We start from the raw sequence: 13871 nt of genomic DNA on the forward strand, positions 1-13871 counted from the left end.
CCTGGTCTCTGGTTTGGCAGCCTGCTCCCTGCCCCTCGCAGCCCCTGGTCCAGGCCAGCGTCACGGAGCTGGCTTCATAAATGCCCGCTGATGGGCTGTGGATTGATCCCGGCCTCAGTTGTGATGGGTGTGGAGGGATCTGCTAAGTTGCTCTTGACAACTGCACATCTCGTTCCATCTCCAGGCCCAGCCTGAAGCCACCGGCTCATAACACAGCTCCCCACCCACAGGGAGAGGAGAGAAAGGCAATCATTTCAGACCCTGAGATGTGAAAACTGCCTGTTTGCTGCCCCCTCCCACTGCCCCCCTGCCGCTGCCCTTTTCTCTGGCCTCCCCCGAGGTGACAGTGGCTTTAGGTCGAGGGAGGGCCATTGTGGTAGCTCAGCTCCCTTGGGGTGGGAACGTGGGTGATGGAGGTGAAGGTCTAAGACAGTCCCCTTTGGGAAGAGGGAGGGCATTTTATTTTAAGGGGACATTTGTTGGCTTGGGCTGTTGTTAAAATCTTGCTTAAACCCAAACCTGGGTTTATTTACTGGGTGCTGAGGCTCATGGGATTTGGGGGACTCTTGTCTCTCTTCCGAGCAGACAGCAAGCAGAGCTGTTCCTTCCTTGCAGTTTACACATCCTGGGCTTCGGGTCAGAATTGATAACTGGGCCCCAAACGATGCTGGGTAACCACGCTTACTCACTCATATACCACATCTTTACTGAGCGCCTGCAGCGTCGCAAGCACTGGGGGACCTGGGGGCGCAGCATGAGTCGCGGCCTTCGTGAAATGTACATCAGTGGGTCTCAGAAAGGGGCCTGAAATGGGGACGAGTGGTTAAAAGACAGAACAGCACGTGAGAAAGAATAGAGACGAGAGAGCGTTTGCTTCATCTGAGGGTCTGAAGAGGAGCAGAAGTGGCGGCAGGGCTCCTTGAGATGAAGCAGGCGGAACATTCCAGAACTTGCCGAGATGGCGAAGGCTGGCTTTACGCAGAACTGTGAGGCGGCTTCTCTTCCGTGCTTCTCTCTGTGGCAATCCTGCCGCCCCAGAGTCCTGTGCTCACCTCTACCCACCTCCGCCAACCCCGCTCGCAGGAGATAATTTCAGGCCATTAGCTTAAATTAAAAAGAAGGAGGAGGAGGAGGAGGAGGAGGAGGAGGAGGAGGAGGAGGAGGAAGGGGAAGAAAAGAAAGAAAAAGAAAAAAGAAAAGAAAAGAAAAGGCTTTTCTTGTGTACCTGATGAAGCAGGATGTGACCACTGCCCCAAGATGCTCACAGGCTCCTTAAACTGATTCCACAGAAGCATCTGCAAGACCCCATGGATAAGGGCCTGAGCGGGGATTATGGGAATGCACAGAAGAGTACGTGGCCATCACGGGAGGTAGATGGGCGGCTTCCTGTAGAAGGTGGATTTCTGCAGATTAATCTGGCAGCAGGTTAATGGAGCCAACTATAAAGGACGTCGTATGTTCCTTCTCCAAGGAGCTCTGTCTTTCAAGCCTGGCGGCTGAGGGGCAAAAGGCATTTGAGGAGGGGGGAAGGACAGGGGCTCCTTGTGCAGGAGAACCCACACTCTGCACGGAAGGATTCGATATGTTCCTCCCGGCCCGGGAGGCCTGCCCCGTGCTCTGAGGAAAGCTGTCCGTGCAGAACTCAGAGTCTCAGTGGACCAAACGCTCCTAAAGACCTACTGCTCTTCGTTCCTTTATCATTTCTTCAAAACTCAGCTTGACTCCCCCTCCTTGGTGTTTAGGGCGGACAGAAGTACAGATCGCTCTGTTTGTCTGTGCCTCAGTTATCTTATTATGGTCCCACCAATTCCCACATCACCCCTTCGGACCAAATATGTGAGCATCCCCATGGGACCCCCAGCCGGCGTGTATTGGGAAGCAGCTAGATACAGGCCCGGAGCTCCAGTTACTGCTGACAGTCCTCCACGTGGATTCTCTTAGAGTCCCACCTTTTAGATGAGGACACCGATGCTGGGAGGTTAATCCCTTGCCCAAGGTCACACAGCTCATGCGATGACTTTGCCCGCAGAGCCTGCCCTCTTCGGCCCTGAGAGACCCAAGGTCGCACCTCCCAGTGTTTTCCTAGCGCCGTGGGCGGTCAGCTGGAGTGCTCTGAGCAGGGTTCCTCGAGGTCCCTGAGCCCCATTTTACAGATGGGGAGGATGTCACTCAAGAGCGGGGGTGGAAAGGGAAGCAGATAAGTGAATTAGTCCTGCCCCAGAGGAAGTTGGTGGCGGCCAGAATAGTTGGTGGCAGGCGTGGGCCACGTTTCCACTCCAGCTGCCTCAGCCGCACTCCTAGAGCCCAGCTGATAATTGCTCATTATGTGCTTAATTTGGGCACAGCCGGGCCTAGTAGAGGAATTACGTCACATCAAAGCAGCTCTTCAAAGGAGCAGAAAGCTGGCCTCTGGGGTAATTAGCAGAGATCCCATCCTCTCCTGCCTGGGACAGTTGGAGGAGTTTCAGGTAAGGTCCAAACGGCACCGAGAGAAACTCAGAGTTTTCAACTGTGCTGAACTTGGACAGGCAAGGCCAAGGACTCAAATCGCTCACTTCTCTCTCTCTCTCTCTCTCTCTCTCTCTCTCTCTCTCTCTCTCTCTCTCTCTCTCTGTCTCTGTGTGTGTTTCCTTTTATAAACTAAGACATTTCTCTGCCTGGCCCAGATGCCCTGATCAACTGATTGCCCTCTGCTTTCCTGGATCCCATGTACCCTCTCTCTAGACTTCCATGTTCTTCTGGCAGGAGCTAGAAGAAGACACACCCTCGCACACATACATGCCAGCTCACGCGCTCACACTCACCACCACCATGACCCGAAAATAAAAGCTGACAGGTGACATAATCTTGCTTGTACATAGAAGTGCTCAGAGCTAACATCACCATGACTCAGTTTCCCCAGCTGCCCATGCAGAGGGGCCTCCAGGAGGCAGCCCTGGCTTGGGAGGTGTTGGCTCACCCATCAGAGTGGAGCTCGGTCAGGGGACAACAGGCCGGGCAAGAAAGCCTCTGAGAAAATCAAAAGATGCGCCCGGTTGCTTAGCGAGACCCGCCTGCTCCCTCACCCGGCTGGAGGGGACAGGCAAGGTGATGTTATGCCTCTAATCCCATTTGCAGTCTCCTTTCGCACAGCCAGGTGTCCCACCAGCATGGCGCGGACGTGCAGAAGGTGCTAAGAGACGTTATAATGGAGTCTGGTACCTCTTCCCGATGCCCTGTGGGGCACTCGGGCTAACAGGCCCGAGCGAGTTTGATGTACGAGCGAGAGATGCTGCTGAACTGGCCAGCGGGGGACGGGAAACACTTGGCGCGTCTGGCGGGGCGAGCGCCGGTTCGGAGGCCGGTTGGCGCAGCTGAAAGCAGGTGGCTTTTCCTCCCTGCTTTAATAAAGGACCAAGTTTCACTTGCTCGAGAGTTTGCGAGAGAGTCGACCTCCCCCATCTCCTAACCGTGTTGAAATAATGGGCATCTGAAATAATGGGTCCTTAAAGTGGCAGAACTTCTCTGAGCCAAATGAGGAAGGCTCGGATGATGAACACAATCCTTTGGATAGGGGGTGGGGTGGGGAACACGGTAAACAGGCCACTGTTTTTACTTTTTTTATTTTTATTTTTATTTTTATTTGGAATTTTCATAAGATTTTATTTGAGCCAAACCAATGACATTGCCAGGAAGCAAGATCTCAAATGCTTCAACTGGCCATTATTCTTAATGGAAATAAACCATCTACAGTTGACCCCTGAATAATGCGGGTTTGAACTGGGTTTGAACTGCAAAGGCCCATTTACACGAAGTTTTGTTAAGTTGACTTGCACTGTGCAAATCCATGTCGTTCAAGGTCAACTGGTGGATGGGAATCCCCGTACATGGAGGCCGACTTGAGCTTTACGCAAATTTTTGACTGTGTGGACAGTTGGTCCCTCTGACCCCCACGCTGTTCGAGGGTCCACTGTACTTTACATTTTCTGATGATGCAGAGTTTGGCCTAACATTGACTTCGTTTACAATGTCTGAGCATGGAACTTCCTCGTATCGGTTATTTTGCCAAAAGAGGGAAATGAATGACTTAGCAGACAATTTCAAGAGGTGGTAGAGAGTAGGCGTTACTACGCCTCCAGGAACAGACCCAGACACTATTGCTTCTAATATAGTTTAACCCAACACTGACTCTAATTCCCTCTTGGGGTTCTCGGCCTTTAGTTTCAGGCTCTCTGTCCTCACATGCTCCATCCACCTGACACGATTCACGAGCCTCATGCTGAAAACACGAGTTCTTAAAGTGACTTCACAAAGTACCCACTGCCTTGCTAATCCTCGAGTGTGACTATACCCCACACCTGCTCAGAGTTCCCTCGTCTGCGAGTTAACTCTAGTGGAAATCGCACAGCGCACCTCTGGGAACGGTGCAGCCTCGTGCAAAGAGGAGATGTAAGACCAGGGTTTCGGTGGGTCGCTGGCCAGCTGGCTGAACTTGGGCAGATCGGCCTCAATTTCCTTTTCTCTAGAATGGGCATGGGTTGGACTACGTGACTGGATCTGGTGCGAAGCCATCTGAGCTGAGGACACGCCCTCCTCGGTGCTCCCGTGAGCCTCTGCCTCCTTCACTTACGGACACTGAGCTGTTTGTCTACAAGCCTTTACCCCTCTCTTCAGCTCAGCGTCCCAGAGGGCAAGATCTGTGCCTTGGAGCAAAGAATCTGACACACAGCACGTGCTCAATAAATGCTCAGCAAATAAGTGAGCACCCACTTGGCCTGCCTTGGAGAGAGGAGACGTACATGGATTAATGGATACAACCAGGACTGTCTAAATAATTAATGGGCCCAGTGCAAAATAAAAATGTGGAGCTGCTTGTTAAAAAATTATTAAGAATTTTAAGACAGAAATGGCAGAGACCGAGAGTCAGGACTCTTCTGAGCCCTTGGGCCCTGTGCCACGGCATGGTTCTTATCTGTACAAAGCCACCCTGGCCACGGTGACCCTTGGAGTTAATGGTACTGTGATAGTCTGCTCAAGCAGGCTGCAAAGCCCTACCACCGTGCACCTGAAACAACAAAAATGTATTTTCTCACAGTTTCAGAGGCTGGAAGTCCAGGGGCAAGGTGTTAGCAGGGCCGGTTGCTTCCTAGGTCTCTCTCCTCAGCTTGTAGATGACCGTCTTCTCCCTGCGTCTTCATATTTTCTTTCCTCTGTGAGTCTGTGTTCTAATCTCCTCACAAGGACACCAGTCATAATGGATTCGGGCCCACCCTAATGGCCCTAAAGACATAACTTTGCTTGGTTATGTCTTTAAAGACTCTATCTCCAAGTAGGACCATTTTCTGAGGTTCTAGGGCTTAGAATTTCACTGTATGGATTTAGGGGAAGACGTAGTGCAGCCCCTAATAGGTGCCATCAAATATAGATGCTGTTATGGTCATCATTCTGAATTTGGTTTCGACCATGTGATATTTCAATCCCACCCTGTAGAGATTTGTGTAACACCTGGTTTTTGCTGATTATAAAAGGGTAAGGAAGTAAAGCTCACCATTCACCCTGCCATCCAGGGGTTAACATTCTGACGCACACACTTTCCACCCTTTTTCAGTACGTGCGCATCTCGAAGGCACCAACTGAGATATACCATTTGGTATCTTACATTTTTTTGTGTTTCGTTTTATCTAATCGCATATCCCTCTCCCACCCTAGTGAATATTTTGAATCAGTTTTTGGAATTTTAACAGCACCATATCACATTCCAAATGCATTCACGATTCTCAGATGCTAAAGTCACTTCCTAGGATAGGCTGGTACCTCTAAAAGTCTGGGTGGTCACACAGATGAGGCCACCTCTGAAGCCACCTCCGGGTGCTCAGAACATAGGGCAATGAACCCACTCAATTCCTGTCAGCCGAGGCATTTCTTGACACTCGATTGGGTCGGCAGCGTGGAGCAGAAGGGAGAAAGTAAAGAATAGGATGGTGGCTTCAAGGAGGAGCCTCCATCTGTCCTCAGTGGCTTAAAAGCTAATTGCTATGGATGCGATGGCTGAGCATTCATTCCTTAATATAGTTCCCTCAAGAAATAACCATTTATTCCACCAATTATTTTATCTCTTTTAGGGATACTTTCTTAATTGCAAGAGAATCTAAAAATACAATTGGCATACTTGATGTGTGCGGTATCTTGTTTAGAAAGTTAGGCCGGGAGAAAGAATGCAATTAAACTGTCAAAATGTAATTGTTTTTCATATTTAATTTAAAGTGGCTCATTCCCATTTACTTTTCATGGTTTTGAAGTTAAAAAGCAAAGAAAGTTACCAGGACAACTGGTAGTTACGGAATGAACGGACGAAGACACTCTGGGCGCAGGCGGCCGTGAGGAGCTGCTTCCCTCAAAAGGCTTTAACAGCACCACGTGATGCTCAATTTCCGAGGTACCCGAAGCACAGAGTTAGCCAGTTTGGGGCACAACGGGCCATTTCAATTAAAGAAATACACTCTGAACTGATAGTAACTTCAAATCTTGCTTAAGACAAATGTATATGTGCGTGCGCGCGCACACGCGCGCGCGTGTGTGTGTATGTGTGTGTGTGTGTGTGTGTATGTGTATGTGTGTACGGCCACCATGGGTTTCTGCTGTGAGTAGGAGGCTCTTGCCTTCTTTATAAGTATAATTTAAAGATTGTTAAACAGAACGAGCACTCTCAGTCAACGTCTTCAAAATGAAAGGTGACCCATCCGTATGGGGTGGTTATGTAAATTCCATTTACTCTGGAAGTGTGTATTAAGCGCTGATTCAGAGCCTTGGGCTAGGCTCTTGGGAGCCGGAGATGAATGTAACTTGATTTTTCTCCTTGAGCCACTCAGGGGCAAGCCAGGGTGACAGACGGATAATTCTGATCGAATGTCATCAGCACCGAAATTGAGATAGAAAGGAACATGTATGAAGCCTCTAAAGAGGGAGAAACGCCCCTGACGGCCGCACCGCTCTGCTAGGATGAGGCAGGAAAAAGCATGGTTTAGTTCAGCAACAACTCAGTCGCCTATGCGCTTGGGGTGCGGTCTGGGCGGAGGCTCGGCACAGAGCTCTGTGCTCTAGAAAGGTTTGGCCCATGAAGGAGACAAGATGAACATAGGAAAAGTGAGCGCAGAGGTGGAGGTGCTCCGGAAAGGGTCGGCCAATGAATGAAAGGAAACGTAAAACAAGATGAATACGAGACACCGCAAAGAACATCAGTATGATTAAGACTCGGCTCGAGTTTGTGTTCTCGGCTCGAGTTTGTGTTCTCGGCTGAGTTTGTGTTCTCGGAGGAAGCGGAGGGAGGGCGGTGGGGGGCGGGGAGCGGGGCCGGATTCGTTTACGAAGCCGCGTCTTTTTCATGGCATTTTCCTTTTTATCCAAGCAATACTATGTGCTTACGAGGACACGGTATCACTTGTGTGGTATTCCTGGCAAAAATATATAACCTGAATCTAATCGTAAAGAAACATCAGACAAACCCAAATTGAGGAACTCTCTGAAAAAAAAAAAAAAAAAGAACTGGTATATAATCTTCAAAAGTGTCAAGGTCAAGAAAAAGGCTAAAGAACTGTTCCAGATGAAAGGGAACTAGAAATGAAGTTTCTGATTTTGATAAGCATTCGTTCGTTCATTCATTCATTCATTCACACATTTAGGGGTAAGGAGGTCCAATGGCTGAGGGAGAGAGAGGACGGGGAGGGAATGACAAGCAAATGGGGTCAAATGTAATCATTTGGTGAATCTGCGAGAAGTTTCCCGTATTGCTCTTGCAACTTTTCTGTAAGTTTGAAATGACATCAAATAAAAAGTTTAAAAAAACACACACAGAGGCTAAGTTTGGAAATGTTGGGAAATTCAGAAAAGCGTATAGCAGCCAAAATAAAATAACTCGATCTTATCCTTCAGAAACAGTCATGCTTACGCTTAACAATTTGTCATTTCCTCTGCATTTTTACAGTATTTAGAATGGACCGGATAACCTTTTTTTATCTGTTCCCTGCATGACATATTTTGAGCACTTCTCGTGGTGATGGATACACATCATCAAGGTCCGATTGGTTTACTAATATGTTGGATTTGGCAGTAGGGATTATAATCCTGATACGTAGGCGCTGCTCACGTCCTAACAGTGACAAGCTCTGGGTGCAGGTCCCTTACCACCCTCTGGCTACACTTCAACCGCTGGTCTTCTGTGGTCTTTGCTCTTTGAAAAGCAGTTGGAATGTGAAATGTTTTCAGGTCCCCGGTACTTCCGCTTTGTCTCTCTCTCTGAGCCGCTGTTAAAGGTTTCTCGGCAGCAGCACCAGCGACATCATGAGCTCGATCATTCTTTGTTGGGCAGAGGGGCAGTTGCGTGCATTGCAGGAGACTTGTATTTTGATTATTCTCCTTTTGCAATTTGCCCCAAACCACACCCTCCGGCCCAAGCTCAACGCTCCACAGAAGCTCGGCCCCCAAACCTGCCAGATTATTTCTTCTGCCTTGTCACCTCCAGAAATGATTGTCGGCCCCAGAGGAGATGGTGGGAACAGGGAGTCGTGGGCCCCTATCCATAACATGGTGAAGAGGACGGAATAAGAAAATCCAGGCGAGGCGCTCAGCACAGCTGACCGGCTGGTGCCAGATAAACACTCCGGATGTGAGCGATGTGCGTTTGGGATACGACCCACCCATGCCTCGCCTATGGACGTGGCTCAGTTTACCTGCCACCAGCCAACACGCCGGACTCTCGTGCCAATGGAAGGCAGAGATGGCGAAAGAAGGAACCACCCTTGGTTCCTTCGGTCGGAATTTGACTTGGGACACAAAAGCTGTGCTTTTCTAAGGTTGCTTCTGCCAATTTCCTGCTAGCAAATTCTGGGTTTAGAATAGCTCTTCACGCAGTCCTCAGAATAAAATAAATCTGGTGCGGGTCTTCTCTGATGCCTCTTCTGAAAAAGCAGCATTGCGTCATTAGAACACGTTTCATTTTTTCTTGTACTTAACAGGGATAACTACATTTGCATTAAAATATGTATTGTCAATCATCGCCAAGCCAGGTAGGTAGGCGGCAGCCTGCAAGCTGTCTGTGGCTTCCCTCTTTAAAGATAGAAAAGCAGTCTTGGGCAGGACGGTGGCCCTTGTCCACTGAGTGGTCTGTGGATGTCAGTGTGAGACGTGGACCCATTCACTTTCAGACCTTGGGACTCCTTGGGAATGCACAGAACATCGCTCCTAAGTTGCAAACCCTGGCCAGCCTGGCAGTCTCTCCCATTCCCCTGGCTCTGTCTACTTTCCAACTGAGAAGTGATTTTGAGAGACTATCGACTTAAGAGAATTTGGATTCTTGGCTGACTGCTTGTGACCTGGGATGTTTTTAACAACGGCACCAACTATTCAGTTAGTCAGATGTAGTATTAAATTCTGGCACTGCCTCTTCCAGCTGCGTGACCTTGAGCAAGTAACCTAACCTTGAGCAAGAAACTTCACCTGTCTAACCCTCCATTCCTATCTTTCAAATGGGACAATAATAGCGCCGGCTCCACCCAATCACTGCGAAGACTGAGATCGAGCGCGTTTAAGGCTCGTAGCAGAGCGGCCAGCGCGCAGTCAGTGGCGAGCGATGACATCGTCATTGTCGTCACGGATGCTCGACGCTCTCGCCATCGCTGATCCTCGTTTCGTGCACCCGCGCGTGCTGCCCTTGTGCTGCTGAGAGGATGCGCACTGGGCCCCTCAGGTGAGCAGAGCTGGCGGGAGGTGCGCGGGCGCGGATGCGTGTGTCGCGCCTGCAGTCACGTGCACACGCGCCTTCTTCGCAGGACACCTCGCTTGCCCTGGCCCCGCGGCCTCTCGGCTGGCCCGCGCTGGACGGCGCGGCTCGGATTTCTCTCTCTCGGGCTCCCCGCACTTCTGCTCCCCCCTTTGCACTCCATTACATTCGATCCGTTATCGCAGCGGAGTTCTTACCTCCCCTTCGACACCGTCTCCCACCCCGCCGGCCGCGCCAGCTCTCAGCAGCCCGTAATCTTCTTCTCACACTTCATCCGTCCGCTCCTGTCTCCGAACACTGTGCTTGCCCCCAATTCGCTCCAATTTTCTTTTTGAAGCTCCCTCTTTTTACCCGTTATTGTCTTCTCACTCACTTTATCATCTTAAATCTGGCTTCCATAAGCCTTTCTCTTCCGCACCCCCGGAAGGTGCAAGGATCCTCCTTCCAGCTCTTTTAGCCGAGTCCTCACTGCTAGGGCTCAGCGGGCCCGATGGGTTACACGACTTTTGCTGGATGAAGTCCTCAGTTTGGATCCTACCTGATCTGTTTAGAACATTAAAAGGCCAGCTTGCTGCTCCTAAGCAAAATCGCTTGCATTTATGGAGCATTTACTAGTGTCTCATGCGTCGTCTCATGTAGTGGTGTGGCAGGCACCACCGTCGTCCTAACTGTGTAAGTGACAGCACTGAGGCTCAGAGACACCAAGGCGTCCAGCCAAGGTCACAGAACAGGGAAGTGGTGGAGCAGGGAGGGATTTCATCCTGGGTGTGGGTGACTCCAGACCCCGAGCTCGTCACCTGAGGCAGAGCCCCATGGTCGGGATGTTGGGACAATCAAGGGTTCGGTTCTCCTTGTTTCCTATGCATGAATTGGCCGTTCGTCGAAGCCGGGCAGGAAAGGAAGTGCCTGGAACAGCTTCGGAGGCACGCTCCTCCTGAAGCCATCCGTCCCCCGCATCTCGCCTCCTCCCCACCCTGTGAAATCATTCCCCTCTCTTTCCGTGATTCTCATGATCTGTTTACCTGCCTCCTTCCCCCTCTTTTCCTAGGGGTTACTTGGCATGTGACAGGTAATAGGAGCTTGATAAACATTAAGGACATGAATGATTTACTGTCGATAGTGTCAAAAATAACCCGAGAAACAGTCCCGCCTCTTCCTCACCCTCAGTCCGGTTTGGTTGGCCATTTAGTCCCAATTCCCACCCCCTCATCACCAAAAGGGTCAGCCAGGAATTCACGCTTGGGAATTCCCCAGGGCGGGCCCCACAGTTTGGTCATCCAGTGGCCACCCCTCATCCAACCCATGCAGCCCGGAGCTGACAGCAGCCTCTACACTAGGCGGGGTGGCTGCTGACTGAGGGAGAGGCTCTCAATCCTGGTCCAGGAGTTGAAGCCAGGCCTTGTGAGTGGGCGAGGCAGGTGACCGCCATTGCCGTAGGCCACAGGCACAGAGGGAGCTCTGTGTGGGTCAAGTTTCCTGATGGCAGGTGGCCACCAGGCCCCTCGGGTTTTCCCAGGGATGAGGTAGTTGGTGTGGCTTCCTATGCAAATAATGCCAACAGCTGAGACCTGTGAGGCAGGAGCTCGTCTTGCTTATACACCACCTTACCTAATCCTCGCCACACCTAGAAGCGTCATTATGCCTATTTTTGCAGACTAGGAAACTGAGAAACAGAAATCAGATGACTTGTTCAAGGTCTATTAGTCAAGAAAGGGTGAGTGGATTCTAAGTCTAGCTTGGTCTGGTACAAAGTCCACACCACATGGCCCCAAGGAGGAAACAGACATCTTGGACTTACGGGGTTGAACAGTGTTAGCCAGCCCACTGGTGCTCGGATCCCGCCATCCTTAGAAAATAGTAACTTTGTAGTGCTGGGCGCAAAATGGCAGCCAACCTCTCTAGGATGGGGTTTGTGTCTAAACCCCCTCCTTAGCTTGGTCCACACAGAAGTGATTTTGTTTACAACTACGGTGCCCTGTAGAGTGAGCACCTCGTCCCTGCCCACAACCAAATTGTGGACTGGAGTAGGATGTAACAGAGAAGCATGAGTAGAAAGGAGCATGTCACCACCAATCATGAGCCCAGAGGAGAGAGGACTCCATTCCAAGAAGGAGAGGGCCTCTGGGAACACTTCTGGGAACAGGGGGCAGTTGAGTTGGTCCTAAGCAAGGCAGGTTTGGGACAGCTTGTTCTAGGGGTTTGCAGGTGGCCTGGGACCATTGGCTCCTGTACATCAAAACGTGGAGGCTTCATGTCCAGAGAAGGTATCATTTAATGACCAACAAGTTAAGGTATCATAGGTCATCCTTTGGACAACTCCCCCCTGAAGCACTGTGGGTGGGATTGTGATTCTGGCCTCTTACTAAGAATAGACTAACCAGATTCTAAGCCTTCCTAGCTTCCTACCTGTGAGGCTCTCTATGTCTCAGTTTTTGCATTTATAAAATGGGGCCAATACCTGTAGTCCTCACTTTCAGAGCTTGGTGCACAGTGAACAGTCAATCAATCAAAGCATTACTATCATCGTCATTCACCCTTCTCATTTCTGTAGCCAACATCCTGGCAGGAGGAGGGAGGCGAAGTTCTACAGAAAGAACCCTAGTCTCTATTTTCTCTATGGAGCCTCGTTAACCCCCACCGCCCCTTTCCCCCCCAGAGTCTTCTCTTTCGCTATCTCCTCGAACTGCAGGGTGGACTCTGTGTGCTCCATGAGGTACTGTGTGCAAGAGGGCAGAGCTAAGGACATGAGAGGCCGCCAGCGTCTCAGCCAAGAGGGATTTGGTTTTCAAAAAATTGCATGACCTTAAATAAATCTGATCTCGGCTCTGCCACTTAGTGATTCCAAGTACCGTGTATCATTCCCATCAGCCTCAATGTCCTCCTAACTCATAGGAGATTGAAGAGCATGAATGTGGCGTGCCTGTCCGTTTCCGACGGAGCACGTTGTGCATAGAATGCACTCAGTGTAGTGGCCGCTGTGTTTCTCTCTCCTGCCCGGCCCTCCCCTGCCCCTCCTCTTCTTCCTGGAAGCCTTCCTTCCCATTTCTTGCCTGGATGGGCTAAGAGTTTCCATAGAGTTCTGTGGCGTCTACCCTCAGGCGCTCTGGCTATTACACCCAGCAGCACATGGCTAAGGCCATGGCTAACCATCTGGTTATGGGAGGAGGGCGACTAAGGGCCCGTGGGCCTGTGGCTGAGCAAAGAGATCCTCGGATCTGATAGCAGGACATTGGGGTCAGCAGGGGCTGCATCTGGGTGCTGAGACTCCCTGATCCCATCAGAATAAAGCCGGAGGCTGTCGTGGGTGCTGGGCTCCCGTCATGGTGAGGGGAGCCTTGTGGCCTGAGCCTGCAGTGAGGCAAGAAGATGCTGTAAGTCAACTTGGAATGACTCGCGATTACGCCCACAAAGGCCAGAGCAACAAACTCCCAGGAAGAGCAAAGTCGTTCTCTAGTTCTGCGTGTTCTCTCTGCCCTGTCATTTTCTTTTTAACCCATTCAACAAAAGTGTTTGTTGGGTATCTGCTTTGTGCCAAGTGCCCTAGGTAATGAAAATACCCTGGGGACTAAAATGGACCAAGGTGCCGCCCCCACGGAGGTTTTTATCTAGTGGGGACAGAGACAAAAACAAAAAGTAAACTAAAAAATACCCCAAGTCTACAAACATATAACTATATAACTACAAATGATAATAAATGCTACAAGGGAAACTGGCAGGGTGTGACATAGAACGTAATGAGAGAGGCACCTATTTGAAATAGTGGAGGAAGGACTGCTGGGCAAGGTGCTGTTTAGGCTGAAAGCTAAAGAATGAGAAGGACCATCACACAGGAGCTGTGATGGGAAGAAAGGGCTGCAGCAGGGAAGAGGGACAGAGAAGGGGTCTGCATGCTGGGGAGACTCGGGGGATAGGCTGGGGGTCCAGGAGCATGGCAGGAGGGGGCCATAGGGGCAGAGGCAGAGGGAAGCGAGGTGAGAAAGGGCCTTCCTTGGTGGCCACGGCAAAGGGTCCATATTTCATTTTGAGTTGTATCGGGGTGGGGGGTGGGGTGGCCGGGCACAGCCCTGGCAGGATTTTAAGTAGGAAGGTGACATGAAAGTCAACAAACAGGTACAAC

At 50.5% G+C, this 13871-nt stretch overlaps 1 long non-coding RNA gene across 11 annotated transcripts in view; it reads left to right on the plus strand.

Annotated features, from left to right (window-relative positions):
- The window catches only part of LOC118603857, a 148651-nt gene that overhangs the window by 13265 nt on the left and 121515 nt on the right, over positions 1-13871 (plus strand). The window contains exon 3 of one of the 11 annotated variants that reach the window (XR_004951380.1): positions 6279-6485. The exons of the other annotated variants lie outside the window; for them this stretch is intronic. This is a non-coding gene — a long non-coding RNA (uncharacterized LOC118603857). Of the gene's footprint in view, positions 1-6278; positions 6486-13871 lie in introns of those variants that run through there. 11 annotated transcript variants of the gene reach the window in all.

The sequence above is a fragment of the Rousettus aegyptiacus genome, unplaced genomic scaffold (assembly GCF_014176215.1).
Source record: "Rousettus aegyptiacus isolate mRouAeg1 unplaced genomic scaffold, mRouAeg1.p scaffold_m13_p_6, whole genome shotgun sequence".
NCBI lineage: Eukaryota > Metazoa > Chordata > Mammalia > Chiroptera > Pteropodidae > Rousettus > Rousettus aegyptiacus.